Consider the following 14,241-nt stretch of genomic DNA (forward strand, 5'->3'; position numbering starts at 1 on the left):
TGGTTTTGGGCTTTCTAACAGATTTCGGAGCCTGGCTGCAGGGATTTGCTCCCATTCAGCCACACAAACATTAATGAGGTGATGAGGTCTGGCTCACAGTTGGTGTTCTAGTGCGTCCCAAAGGTGCTGAATGAGGTTGGGGTCATGGCTCAGTGCAAACCAGTATCTTACGAATTAAGATCATAATGCACTCCACACTTCTAGCATTTCTGACTGTCACGCAGGAGATCAGACTTTGTGTACACCACAGTTGTGCGATTAACGTTGACCTTTTTATTAATCCTTCCCTAAACATAACCATACTGTGTTATTGTGTACAGATATTGTAGAAAGCGAGAATAAAAGAAAAACATATTGGCGTCCATGTCTGGTGATAGGGTTGCACCCAAAACTTGGAAAACTTTATGGACCTGGCTTTGTGCACATGGGTCACATTGTCATTTTGAAACAGGAAATGGACAAACCTAAACTGTTAAGACAAAGTTGGAAGCACATTAATAACCAACATATATTTGTATCATGTAGCATGAAGATTTCTCCTAATTGGGACGAAGGCCAAAAGTATGGACAAGCAGGAAAATTCCTCCATCAAATCCCAGTTTTACCATCATGCAGTTGTCTTGCTGAACAAATATACAGATTGAGTTTGCCAGTGACAGCACTTGAAACTGTTTTAAAAACGTAGTAACATAACTGCCATTTTCTGTCTTTCCAAGAATTTAGGAGAGAAGGAAGATGAGAAGACAATATGGAGACCCCTGAAGAAGACAATGTGGAAGGAGTTGTGGGAAGGTGAGGGGTTGAACAAGTGAATGCAAGGCAGTGATAAAGGAACTCACCACCAATGATATCAATCCTGTTGAGCAGCAACATGCAGGCAACACTGTGTAATTCGTCAGGTCTGGCAGCCGTACACTCATCAAACTCACAGTGAGCTTTAAAGGGTGTGATGAGAGTGGAACAAGAGAATGACAGCGGCATATCAATGTAGAGAAGGAGACAGAAAGAAAACAATGCAGCAGCAGCCAGAGAAAGAGTGTGAACCTGCTGCCTGGCTGCTGGGGTTGTGATTGATGAGGTCACTGAGAGGGCTTCCCCAAAATGCAGAGTGTCCCCAGAGGGTCAGTCAGAGGTTGGGAAGAGGTCAGAGTGCAGCCAAAGGGGAGACGCAGAGTCTGAAAAGTACCACAACAAATGTCAGTAAAATGATTCTTAGCAAACCTGACGGCGTGCTCTCTTTGACTGTATCAGCTAATATCAGAACGTATTTGACCATCATGATGTCAAAGTAAATCTTTGTATGATTAGCTGCCATGGTGCTCGTACAAGATCGTACTGTACATCTAATCTTCTGTGTCAAAACCTTGTTGGAGTCTCTGTTTTCTGTCTCTGGGGACTAATGTCAGCTGATCATGGTCATTTTATTAATACAAATCTGAATACTGGAGTGTTTTAGCAGACTGCGTTTATTCACCACAGATGACCAATGCACAGGTTGCCCTCGCTAACAGCTTGTGAAGACGATGAAGATGTGTTTTCTGATACAGGACCTTTGACTTCTTGTGTCACTTACCCCCAGTTCTTTCTAGCGGAGTCTTTCTTTGCATATGTGTGTATTTTTCAATCCAATGAAGATCTTTATCCATTATCTTCCTTTTGAAAAAGGTGCTTATTTAGTCTGTACATATTGAATGCTTACAAAATAATTATTAGGTATTATATATTAGGTATTTTAGTTTGTCTGAAAGTGATGAAAATACACTGATTTACAGAGGTTCGCCAAGAGGCAAGGACTTGAACAACACTACATGACAATGAATAACGTCGTTGTAAAATACCATAATCCCTACTCTAATAGTTCCTCCACCCCCAAAATAACGTACATGCTAGTTTCAACATACATACAGTAAACACAAAGCCGTTCAGTGTTGTCACTTTGTGCCCCCAGGTGGGAGGGCCAGCAGTGGAGTAGCTAGTGGGAAGGTAACCTTTTCAACCGTGCTGGAGCCACTTGGTAAACACACACTATAATTACTGCTTATTAGAGGCTATAGGGGCCCATTAGTGGCTCTGGCCCTACCCCTCACTGCCTGCCACCTCATTATAGAAGCCAGCACAGCACAGTCTGCCTCATTACCACCTGCCTGTTAAACTCACACACATGCATCCAAGCAGAGATAAACACACACACACACACACACACACACACACACACACACACACACACACACACACACACACACACACACACACACACACACACACACACACACACACACACACAAACAAGTAAGCATGCACTTGTGAGCACACTGTAGGTATTGCCAGATTGAATTCAGGTGTCGTCTTGTTAAATGTTGAACACATATAACTAATATTTTTCCTATGGACTATACACTTCTACCATAAATGCACAGCAAGAGTTTTAAATCTTCAATATTGCATTGAGCATTGATGATGATGCCCATGATACCTATACGATGTTAATGTAATGGTTATTGAATGGGTTTAGCAGGCCCTGGTCATGATATTTGCTCAGCTAATAAAGGCCCTGGTCAACATGATAAGTCTTTCCAGATACAGTCTGCTGTGGGCAACATCAGCAGCATTCAACAGGAAACAATCATTTGATCTGTAAACTTGACATGAGCATAAGATGAACACCTAGATAAAATGGGTATTTCCAATGAAGAGACTTATAGTTATAGAAATAACTAGAACGACACTCTGAGAACTCAGAGCTCCGCCAAGGCTGTTTCCATAAGTGAAAAATAATGATCTGTAATTATAGCCTCCTTAGTGGAGGTACAGAGTGCAATATTCATGTCCATTAAGTATGTGAAACCGTGGAGTGTAGTTTGTCACTGAAGAGTTTTCTACTGTTGACACGTGATTTCTTTGTGTGTCAGATTTCCAAACCCATGAACTCAAGCCTGCAGAGCCTCATCACGCTGGCGGACTTCAGCAGAGACGTCTGCTCATCAGGTACAGGAGCCACACACACACACACACACACACACACACACACACCACACACACACACACACACACGCACACACAGTCCTTGTGTAAATCTAACAGCATGTTGTTCAGGAGACAGAGTTGTACTTCAGGTGCGACTGCGGTGCCAACACATCCAGCCAGCAGTCTGCCTTCCTGGCACTGCCCAAGTGAGTGACATTAACTGATAGTGTAGTCGATAGTTATTAGTTATTATCAATGAACTGCTTGATTTGAATTCATTAAGCAAAAATAACTTCAGTCTTGTGGAACCTGCTCATATGTTTTTATTTCCTGTCCACTGTGTGCTGATGCTGCATTGTGCTTCACTCCCTTCATGCAGATGATGAAGCTGAGCGACCCGGTCCACATCTACAGAGAGCTGATGCTAACCTCCAGCCAGGTAAGGAATAACAAAGGAAACATGTGGTATGTGTGTACTGGTGTTATTTTTAAGTGTGCGTGTATGTGTGTGTGTGTCTAGCTAACTGTTGTTAACTGTGTTCCCTCTCTGGGTGATGGCTGGTTCAGCCTGTAGTCATCAATCAGGTGCTCAGACACATTATTACACACGTTTTCCCTTTAACACACCTGATCTAACAGTCATTTATCTCCTGTTAGGACACTACATGAGCGATGGGAGTGCATCCAAATGCGGAGCTGGACGACCGCACTGACCGCTGGCTGACCTTCAATGATGCAGAGGTCACACACACAACCCGGGGAGTGTGTGTGCCAGCAGCGTCAGCATACCGCCTACATCCTCTTACTCGTCTCTCTTACTGTGTTCTTTCCGCAGGTTCTGAAGGTGAAGACCAAAGATCAGGACAGACAACCAGCTCAGCAGGAGGCACCTCCCCCCACCCCTCATATATTTTCAATATACTGAATATTGTTTTAAAAAAAAGAGGTAATGAACCTTTCTCCCATTTTATCCAAATCATCCACACACTGAATTTTTGATTGAGTTAAAGCGTAAGTAGAAGTGGTTCAACTGAACAAAGCAGCGAGTTTATTGTGAAACTATATTTACAACATAGTTAGTGTTTACTTTACACTTTACACAATGTAACTTGTAGCTTGCTGCTGATGCAACAAGCTGCAGGTATCTTTTAGTTTAAGCTTAAAACTACGGTCCTTGGCTGTAGGTCAGTACAAGCTACGACTGCCTCACATGCATTATATGTGCACACACACACATAAACACAAACAAAATGTTCTCTCTGAATTGCTCCCTCAGTGTGCCCCATTTTGACCCAGTCTCAAAACAATAATGTCGCATTCCAGACCATGCCACCCTATGCTGTACACTGTGCCGCCTGTGCTGCAAACAAAAGCCTCCTCTCTGTCAGCAGGCTCTGAACTGAGTGCAGCTGCCACCGCCGTTTCTTCACTTCACTGGCGATATTTACTGGGGATACAGACACTATTTTCTTCCCCTCTCGCGTCCATTTCTCCCATCCCTCTCTACCCTCCCTGTGCTCTCTGTTAATGTTACAATTTGTTCACTGAGTCCGTTGACTCTGCCATGGCAGCAGAAGCACAGAGAAAGCTTTTTTTCTCTCTCTCTCTCTCAGTCTTTCACTCTCTGTCGAGCTACAGTAGTTGAGTGAACGGCACCATGGCAGCACTGGCAGTTAAAGACTTGTATCTGTCTCAGTTGCACGCTTTCTGTGTGATTTTCTTTTGTTGTGTCCTCCAGGTGAATGCCATGCAGGCAACGGTGCCAGGGAAGCAGATGGCTTCAAGACAGGGAAAGAAAACAGCAGTGTAGAAGAAAAAAAAAATGTGGAGGAAGGGATCCTGTGGAGAATACTAAGCACTATAGGAGACGGAGCAACAAGGCTTCATACCTAAACTATCGAACATGGCACATATGACCTTTCTAAAATGAACTTGTTATAATGACGTAAATATCCAGAGGGTTTAAACCACTTTATTTGCTCGTAAGATTGAGCACGCCTGAAATGTCGGGAATTATCATAGGGAAGGAAATGATAACTACGGTAGGTGAAATTTGAAGCAGGTATTTGGATCTATTAATTGTGATGGATGTTTAAAAAAGACAGTTTGTGCAATAATTTTAGAATTTGCCTCAATTTTCTCTTAATACGTTTGAGTAACTTGTAGTTTCTTGACCTGTATGACCTTTTTTTTTTTTTTTTTGCCACATTGTGTTCCTTGATCTTCCGAGGCCTACAATAACAATATCCAATTTTGAATTATCCTTTTAGTAATTTAGAAAAACAACTTTGAACACCTTCATTGCCCTTACATCCATAAAAAAAAAAGCAAAATGGTCAGTATTTAAGTCCATGTCTTCACCACTACACGACACAACATTTAATTATTGGTGGTAAAGACATGCATTTTGATTTTAAGGCTTATTTTGGCAAAAATACGACCAAAAACCTGATTGGTGTTATGAAATGCTGTCAGTCTCTCATTCTTAGGTACTTTAATTAATTTCACAATTCCCCTGACTTGATTGGAGGGTTATTCAGATCACCTGTTACATGTGGGGACTGTCTCCTGATTGAGGATTGAGAGCAGCTTGGTGTATTTCCCCTCTTGACCAAACAGGGAGTGAGGATGCCCTTTCTCTAGGGCTTAAGAGCGGTAGAGCATTGAACAGTCAGGGCATTCTGGTCCTTCCTCGACTTAAAGCAAACGTCATTTCAGCAGAGTCAGCCAGAAACTCTGGTCTTTGGGGCCTTTTTAGACTTCTTTGCTGTGTTAACTCTTCTGATGGAGGGTGATACTGAGCATTCTGAAACCTACAGATCTTATATACAGTATATCAAAAATATGCATTTATTTATTATCAAGAAGGCAAATTTTCATTGTCAAGGCACTTGTAAGTTTTGATTTCTCCAAGTACATTTTTTATGTGGCTGGGAACTGGTTGCCAGTTGAAATCTGGGGAATCAGTACCGCCACATAATCTACACAAAATAAATCTACAAAATACAAATGATATATAACATTTAGAGAAATAACTTCTTCTTGTCAAATCAAGAGTTCCAGAGAATCCAACATTGAAGCAAATAGGTTGTTTTTATCCGATGGAGCGACATGCAAAGAGAATTAAGAGAGTGCACATATTGGCATGTCTGCCTTCGACTCCGATCCAGAGTTAAGAATCATCAACCTGAAGCACCTGTTAGTCTCAGATTTAATTAGGAAAGAAAAGAGTTAGCTCTCTTTGCCTGCATTGAACAACAAGTTACTCCCTCAAATTCTTGCCATGTGGTTAGAGGTGGTTTATAAAGGAGCATGTGTGGCATTCAACATATAAGCGTATGTGTGTGTGAGTGTGAGTGTGTGTCCACTCCAGGGTGCTCCAAACTTTGAAGACAGCCCCTCCAGAAAACACAGGCCTGGTCCTCCAAACTCAAAGGACGACCTCCATTCACCGCCTGGCAACGGCGCTGAGAAATGGAGAAGAGATGGGCAGAACGGAATGGGTGGGCAGTAAATTATCAACTTTGAGAGGAGAAGACACGATATTTATTTATAGCATTCAGCCAGGGCACTTGGGGAAGGTTGAAATGGAAAGGGGGTGCGCGTCTTTTGCAAGGGGCATCCTAGGTGGTCAGCATTGACCTGCACTAACCCCTTGTATCCTGTCTCATTCTCCCACCCTTCACACTTGTCTTGTACCCCAAGCTCCCGAGACCTCCCTGGTAATTAGGGAACGAGTCACACCCACTCCCTGCCCCCAAATGCAGTAAATTTTCCTCCTTCTACCGGCCTTGTGACAAACACACTCACACATCCTCAGAATTTCAGCTTCAAGACACCATTCAGCTCGATCCCTACTTGCTCTATCCCCCACTCTACATTTTATCACCACCCCTTGTTTTGTTTTGCTGTCTCAATCCATCAATCTTCCCATTAGCCCTCCATATTACGGAAACCGCGGGGAACGCCCCCTTTACACCATCCCTTCAATTCTGTCTTCCTCCCTCAGCCTCCTCCACTTGCTGCTGACTCCCTGTTTCCCTCCATCCTTCAATCCAGCCTCGTTAGTCCTACCTGCGGATCTGAAATGATCACACTCTCCCTCGTCCTCCAGTTTGTCTACACATGCACCTCCAACTCGAGGTTCACATCAGACTGTTCCTTTCGGAGGGAAAGATGGAGATGGACAGAGGGAGAAGTATTGGGGATGCTGCGGGTGGACCGTGGTGGGGGTAGCAGCACTTTGGGTGGTATGTTTCCTGCGAGGTTGGGACACAATGCCCCCAGTGTTCAGGCAGGCCCACAGGAGCTTGTTTTACAACAGGGGAGGGGCGGCCATCAATGGCCAGATGATGTGAACCACCCTGAGCCGATTCACAGTGACAAACAGCCCCCTCCAAGCAGACCCCCGCCTCTTCCTCCTCTTTTCTGCTTTCTCCCATCGCCTTCCCTCCACTCATTCTGGTCTGTTGGACCAAAACCAGGGCAGCAGAGAGCATGCAACAGCACCGCACCTCAATGGACTGGAAATGAGGACGCACACACACAAATGCACGAACACACATACTCAACATTTCTCACATACATAATGGGCATACATGCATACACTCACGTGCACAGAAACACACAGGAACAGACCCTTTCTGTCCTTCTCTTAATGACGCCTCAAGCATCTTGCTGGAACATGAATTGGTATTAGTTTAATTAAACCAGCCCTTATTTGTGTTCCTCTCTTCATTCTCAAAAAGAAAAACTGGCTTGATGACAGCATAATTGCTGAAGAATTGAAGGAGAGCTAGTGTGTCGAGTTGCCAAGTGGGCACAAAACCCCCCCCCCTCTTTCTCCAGCTCCCTGGGCCCCGTGGCCCTGCTCTGGAGACCTGTCCATTCTCTCTGCCCCAAAGTCTGTTAACGTCAGGCCATTCAAACAGGCCTGCTGAGCAATAAGTCCTCATACCCAAAAGGGCAAAGGAGAGTGTTTTAGTGCCTTTGACCTGCCACCTCTTTGGTTAAGTTCTGGTCAAATTGAGTTAAATAAAACGACTTTGTTAAGTTCAGGGGAAATCACCTTCAAGGTTAAAACACAACTGACTATTGCCTGATGAAGGTCTATGACCAAAGCTTTGTCTCTCCAATCAATACTGACAGTGTGAGGGAACTCAACCCTTTCCGTCAGGAGAGGGGACATTAAAATCAAGTCTGTGGTGTCTCAGTCACCTACTTTGCACTTCATCCATCCACCCAAAGAGTTTTTGTTGCGGCACGAACAACATTGTACGCTGCGGTATTCTTTCATTATGCAAAGCTGCAAGAGGTCACCTGTCTGGTGAATGTAAACAACGGTAATTCCAAGCATTTGAACAAATAATCTCAAGAAATTAAATTCTCCAGAAGCAAAGTCACACTTTCAGTTTCCAGCCAGTAGTTTTTCCGTAACGCTGCTGACAGACAAACGGACAAACCGAGATGAAAACATCACCTCCGTGTTGGAGGTTAAAAGTCAAATTTTCAGTTCAGGGATGTAAAACACCAGTTGACCTCACGACAACCACTCCAGACATAAACACCTGCAACCCAAAAGGTGTGAAAAAAATATTTTTTTAGGGTTTGTGGAGTGCTTGTTTGTGTGTATGTATGCGTGTTGAGGGGGGGGACAGCTGGTTAGCAGTGGGGTGGTAGTAAAGTAGTCGAGATCTTTTGTTAGGGATGATGAGCTTGTGTGTGTGTGATGGGATCAGGAGGCTGCTAGTGAGAGTAAAGGAATGTAACCCAGCCTCTCAGTCCCTCCATATGACGCTAATTGCAGCAGAACGGAGATGGCCTGGGCTGCTTGTGTACACCATTGTTATTCCTCACCCTATTGTCTCCGGCCTTCTGACAATCCCCATCTGAATGAGAGCCTGTTAAGCTTGGCAGATCCCCTTCATTAGACCCCTTTACAGCCATTGTGATGCAGCACTGAGGATACTGTAGGGCTATCAGTGACTTTCAGCAGGACTGAGAGCACGTTCACAATAACACAGATACATTTTGTTTTTGTTTAGGTCGTCCAGCCACACAAACACAGTTCAACCTTTGGAAACTTGTTGAAAATGCTCTCCAGGGTGGATACATTTGAAAATGCCTCTTATAGACTTTATTACATGCAGTTCTCCCCACAAGACACGACAACTCACCTTTCATAGACAGCTTGTGTACCTACCTTCGAAGCAGATTCCCAGTCCAACATTGTTACGAAGAAGAAGAAGAAGAAGAAGAAGAAGAAGAAGAAGAAGAAGAAGAAGAAGAAGAAGAAGAAGAAGATTTGACGACTTTCATATTATTTTAATGCTTCAGTTTGGACAGTGCGCTTTTAGAGCAACCTGAAAATACCAGTGTGGATGGAAGCTCATCTGACATGTCATTTTTCAAATTCAAGAGCGATCAGAGTAAGATGCACACGCAGTAGCCAGTTTATTGGTACACCTAGCTCAAATTAAAGCACTTTAATAGTCCGCAATAAATCTTTAAAGGTTTTTATTGAAGCGGTTTTAGAGAGGTGTTAATTTTGGAGGCCATAGTTTGTGCTGCTGTTGAAAGCATAATACAGAGAGGTGTTTCTGTTTTTTTAGCCGACTCACATATAAATAGGGTGGACAAAATAACGGAATAATAACTTTCAGTATAGCACTCATCAAATGTGGCTCATGATTTTCCTCACATGTCACTATAGCTATAATATTTATCATATTCCTGGTGTATATTGCTTATTTTGTGACATAGAAATATAACCAATAAAAATGGGCCGAATCAGATTATAAATTAGATGCTTGGCCGGATTAGTCCATTCACATCGATGCACAATGGTTTCCACTCGTGATCTGCACAATCTTAAAACCTTGAGTTGGAGAAAAAGTGTGCATATTTTTATGTGACTCAATTGTTTCAATGATTTAAAACAACTAAAACAAATGTGAAATTTCAGTCTAAATTATTCAAAAATGTTCTAAACATCTTAAAAAAACGTTCAATAGTCTTAAAATAATGTCACCATATTTTTCCCCAGCCACCATTGACAGAATCACTCCAGTGAACGTGACACTTTTTTTGTCCTCACAAGTAGTCACGGACGTACTATAGACACAAACCGCCAGCTGGCCTGCTTTGGGCAGTGTGTGGCTCAGTCTAGTCCTCCGTCTCCCCTAAAACAAGCATCTGGAGGCCTGGGGAGTGAATACAAGTGTGAATATATTCATCCCCATGCTGCTTTGTTAAATCTCTGGGCGTAAAGCCGTTGTACCCCCGTGCCCTCCTGGGTGACCCCAGAGGATCAGAGACCAGGTTGTCGAAACATTTGTAACATTTGGCCAAAGCAAATCTCAGGCTGCCTGTTGAATTGAAGCTCAGACCAAAGAGGAGGGAAAAAAAAATCCCCCTGGAACCCTCAAAACACTCCCTACTCTGGACCAGGACCCCCCTCTCGTTCCTTATCCCTTACACACACACACACAAACACACACACGCACACACACCGAGCATGGAGGCTCAACCCCTCACAACCTTCAGCAAATCCCCTTTATCTTTTCCCAGCCAGATGGGGCCGCTGGAATAATAGCCGAAGCCCAATGAGTTCCATTCAATTTGTCATGCCGTCTAAAGGAGCTTGTAAGCTTCCCATTTGCAGTTATGTTATAGTAACTATGGGAGGCTCTGCAGTGTTAGGACTTAATTACCTCCTAATAGCTGTTGTAGAGATAAAGCCCCTGGCCAGCATAACCTAACACTATCCAGCCCCTGAGACACAGAGGCCTGAAGACCCTCTGTAGCCAAGATCTACATGGTTCATCATGTGTGAGATGCTGCCTACATTAGTGACCTCTTCACCACACGTGTACCTGTACAGATCTAGGTAACAGTTAGTCACTAGGTTGATCAGACTTTTGCAGTCAGAGACTTTGGAAGAACTACCCTGATTAGTGGATATGTGCATGTAGCCACAGCCACAAATGTTGTTGATGATGATGATGATAAGCATCTTTATAAGTAACACCTTTCTTGACTCTTGGCTGACATTTTTGTGAATGAAACTTGCCCACAAATGGAGCAGGACAGGTTTTCCTTGAATGGGCAATTTGAGGGACATTTATTACGCCATTGGTCACATCTTCATGTTCATCTTACTGACACACGCTGTGTGTTAATTGGAACACTTATGAACAAACCTCAAGAAAAGACATTTAGGATAAGAATGTGAAAATGTAAAGACCCAAGGAGTTTATTAGGGCTAAACTGTTCTTGATTGGCCAAGTCCATCTGATTGATCATCTGTTTCACATGATGAACAGCAGACAGGGCAAGGGGCCCCGAAACAATCACGTTTGATTGTGTTTCTTGGATTTCCTTACATTTTATTTTGTGGGATACTTTTGTGTCACACTGAATTGTTACTGTTTGTGCCCTTTTTTAAGTTCTCTTTAGAAATTGGCTTTTTGGTGATTTCCTTCCTCAGGATCCTTTGTGGGCCGTTCCTGTATTTGAACTTGAAACCAGAGGCACCCTAACCAAAAAAAAAGCACGCAGAAATGTGACGTAGGAACACACAAACAGTATCGCCACACAAATGATATGCTTGTTCAACTAGTTTGCGTTAGCAAAATTTGTTTGGGGGAAACATATTGCCCTCTATAATGTGTATTTCTTCAAAGGATCCTGGAGAACATTCAGATCTGCACTTCCTGTACTGGCACTTAACTTTGCCATCAAATGTACAGTAAATGGCTTGTGGAGGAGAGCTGCATATGTGAATCTAACTAGAGACGTTACACACACAAACACAGTAACAGCAGCGGTGGTGGCAGGCGGCATCTCACGTTCCTCACTACAGATTTCAACAAAAGCGAGAATTTTGCTTCATTTCGTTCCAAGATTTCGCAGAGAAAGGGATTGAGGGGGAGAGCCAGGACATTATTCATGTCTTTCAGTTCATTTGGCCTCAGCCGGTCAGCTCCCCAGACAGAAAGAGAAACCTTCTCTCGTGTTCTTCCACCCTCCTCTCTTTTCTGCTTTTTTTTGTTCCCTTTCTTTTTTTATTTTGGAGGCAGATTAGCAGGATTAAGTATGGCTCACATATGCTCCTCCTCACTATTGGTATTCACCACGGCACCAGGCCTACCGCCACCCAGACTGATGGACAGAGGGAGAGGGAGAAAAGAAGGAGATGATGGTGGTGAGGAGTGTAGTGGGTGAGAGTCAAAGTTGGAGGGGAATGGGAAATGTTAAAAACACCCCTGTCCACATGGGTGTTTTCAGGTTAGGGCTGTTTTTCTCCATTTGGTTTGAGCTCTTCCAATCAAACTTTAATACCACAGCACACAATGATATTTTCGACAATAGTGCTTCCAACTGTTTGTCACACATCTGTGCACAAAGCAAAGAAATGTTTCTCTCAGTTTGGTGTGGAAGAACTTGACCGGTCTGCACTGAGCCCTGACCTCAACCCTATTCAACACCTTCAACCTCAACATCCTCTTCAGACCTCATCACCCAGCATCAGCGGTTGTACCTCACTGACGCTCTCGTGGCTGAATGGGAGCACATCCCAGGAGCCAGGTTTCAAAATCCGGTGTAAAGGCTGACACCAGAAGAGTGGAGGCCGGTGAAGCAGCAGATTAATACTCATGGTGTCATTCATTCATAATTACACATGGATGTATTTAATCTTTTAATTTTTATTCTATTATAGAAAATACATTTGAATTCAGGAAACATTGCCAGACACAAATGACATACTGAGTTTGTATGTAAGTGAAGGCTCTCTCTGCTTTCTCAGATTATTTCCCCCTTTTAAAAAGTATTTTAAATGTAATTATTGTTTGTGTCCAAAGCCGCACTGTTTTCTAGTAAACTGAGATACATTTCAGATCAAACGTGATTTAAGTATTTAAGTATTTAAGTATTTAAGTATACTTCTGGATGGAAAGGTGAAATGCAAATTGTATTTTGTGTCAGTTTAAGAAAAAAAAGTACACAAGGGAGCGCCTTCAGACTGGCAGGTTAATCATATAACCCAGGTTTGAGGCCCCAATGTGGGCTCGCAGGATATGTCTAAAGATGATATTATACTTATTATACTTATACTTAAATATTATTTATATATATTATATTATTTCATAGATTTATAAAAAGAACTTTGGGATGTATAATGTTATATTTGTAGTTTCTGCCAGACTTTTAAGAACATGTCTATCTCTGAATTTCTTTTTTTAATCTGTGGTTTAAAATTAGGAGATTAATATTTCTGAAACACGCTGAGGGTTTCAGAAATCACAAAGGCTCCATAATTCCTGAAAGATGTCTTAATAATTTGACAAAGTAATTGTATTAACTATAAACTGCTTTTAAAATAAAATGTAACAGTAAACCCATCTAAAGAGGGAAACCTGTAATCTGTGTGTGTCATTGTGAATCCGGTGTGAACACTGTGAACAGTGAGAGTGTGGGAATGTCTAATGAAGCAAGTGGTGGCACAGATACAAACCTCCTGATTTAAAATGCCACTTTAACCGCCTCATTACCATAATCTTATTTAACGGAGTAAACACGCGCTGCAACGGACAGAGGAAGGAGAAAAACAGGCAGATATAACGATGAGAAGAATGGGGGGGGGGGGGGGGGGGGGGTCAGTGTGTGTGCGTGTGTGTGTGTGCGTGTGTGTGTGTAACGACTTGTTTTTGTGAGATCGTTGACGGACCGATGTGACACCTGACTGACGGTTAGGTCACGGATATATATTCGTTTCTGATTGGCTGGCAGGTGACCATTATAAAATCGAATGTGACCCCCCCCCCCCCCCCCCCCCCCCCCCCCCCCTCTGCTAAACCAACGTTAAAATTGTGTGCGCGCAAGGTAAAACAGACAGACAGACAATATGTTCAACACATTACATTTGATAAATTACATTTTTATACATCTATTTATAATCGCTTATGTTAAAACGTATATAGACCTGAAGTTGATATTTGTTTTACTGTTTTTATTATTGTTTGTTTGTGTTAACACACTTGGCAGTTATTGTATATTTAAATCCATCTTTAATTTCATCACTAGACATAGAGCCTGTAGAACATATTTCATTTTTTTATAAATCTATTTATAATGATCCTTTATTAAAAATATATATATAAATCTTGCCATGGTTTGTTTTACTGTTTATAATTTGTTTTGTGTGTTAACAAACTTTGTACTTATTCTAAATTAATATCCACATTTTAAATTGATCCTACAGATCAGATTGAGTCT

This window comes from Cottoperca gobio, chromosome 21, assembly GCF_900634415.1.
Source record: "Cottoperca gobio chromosome 21, fCotGob3.1, whole genome shotgun sequence".
Taxonomy (NCBI): Eukaryota; Metazoa; Chordata; class Actinopteri; order Perciformes; family Bovichtidae; genus Cottoperca; species Cottoperca gobio.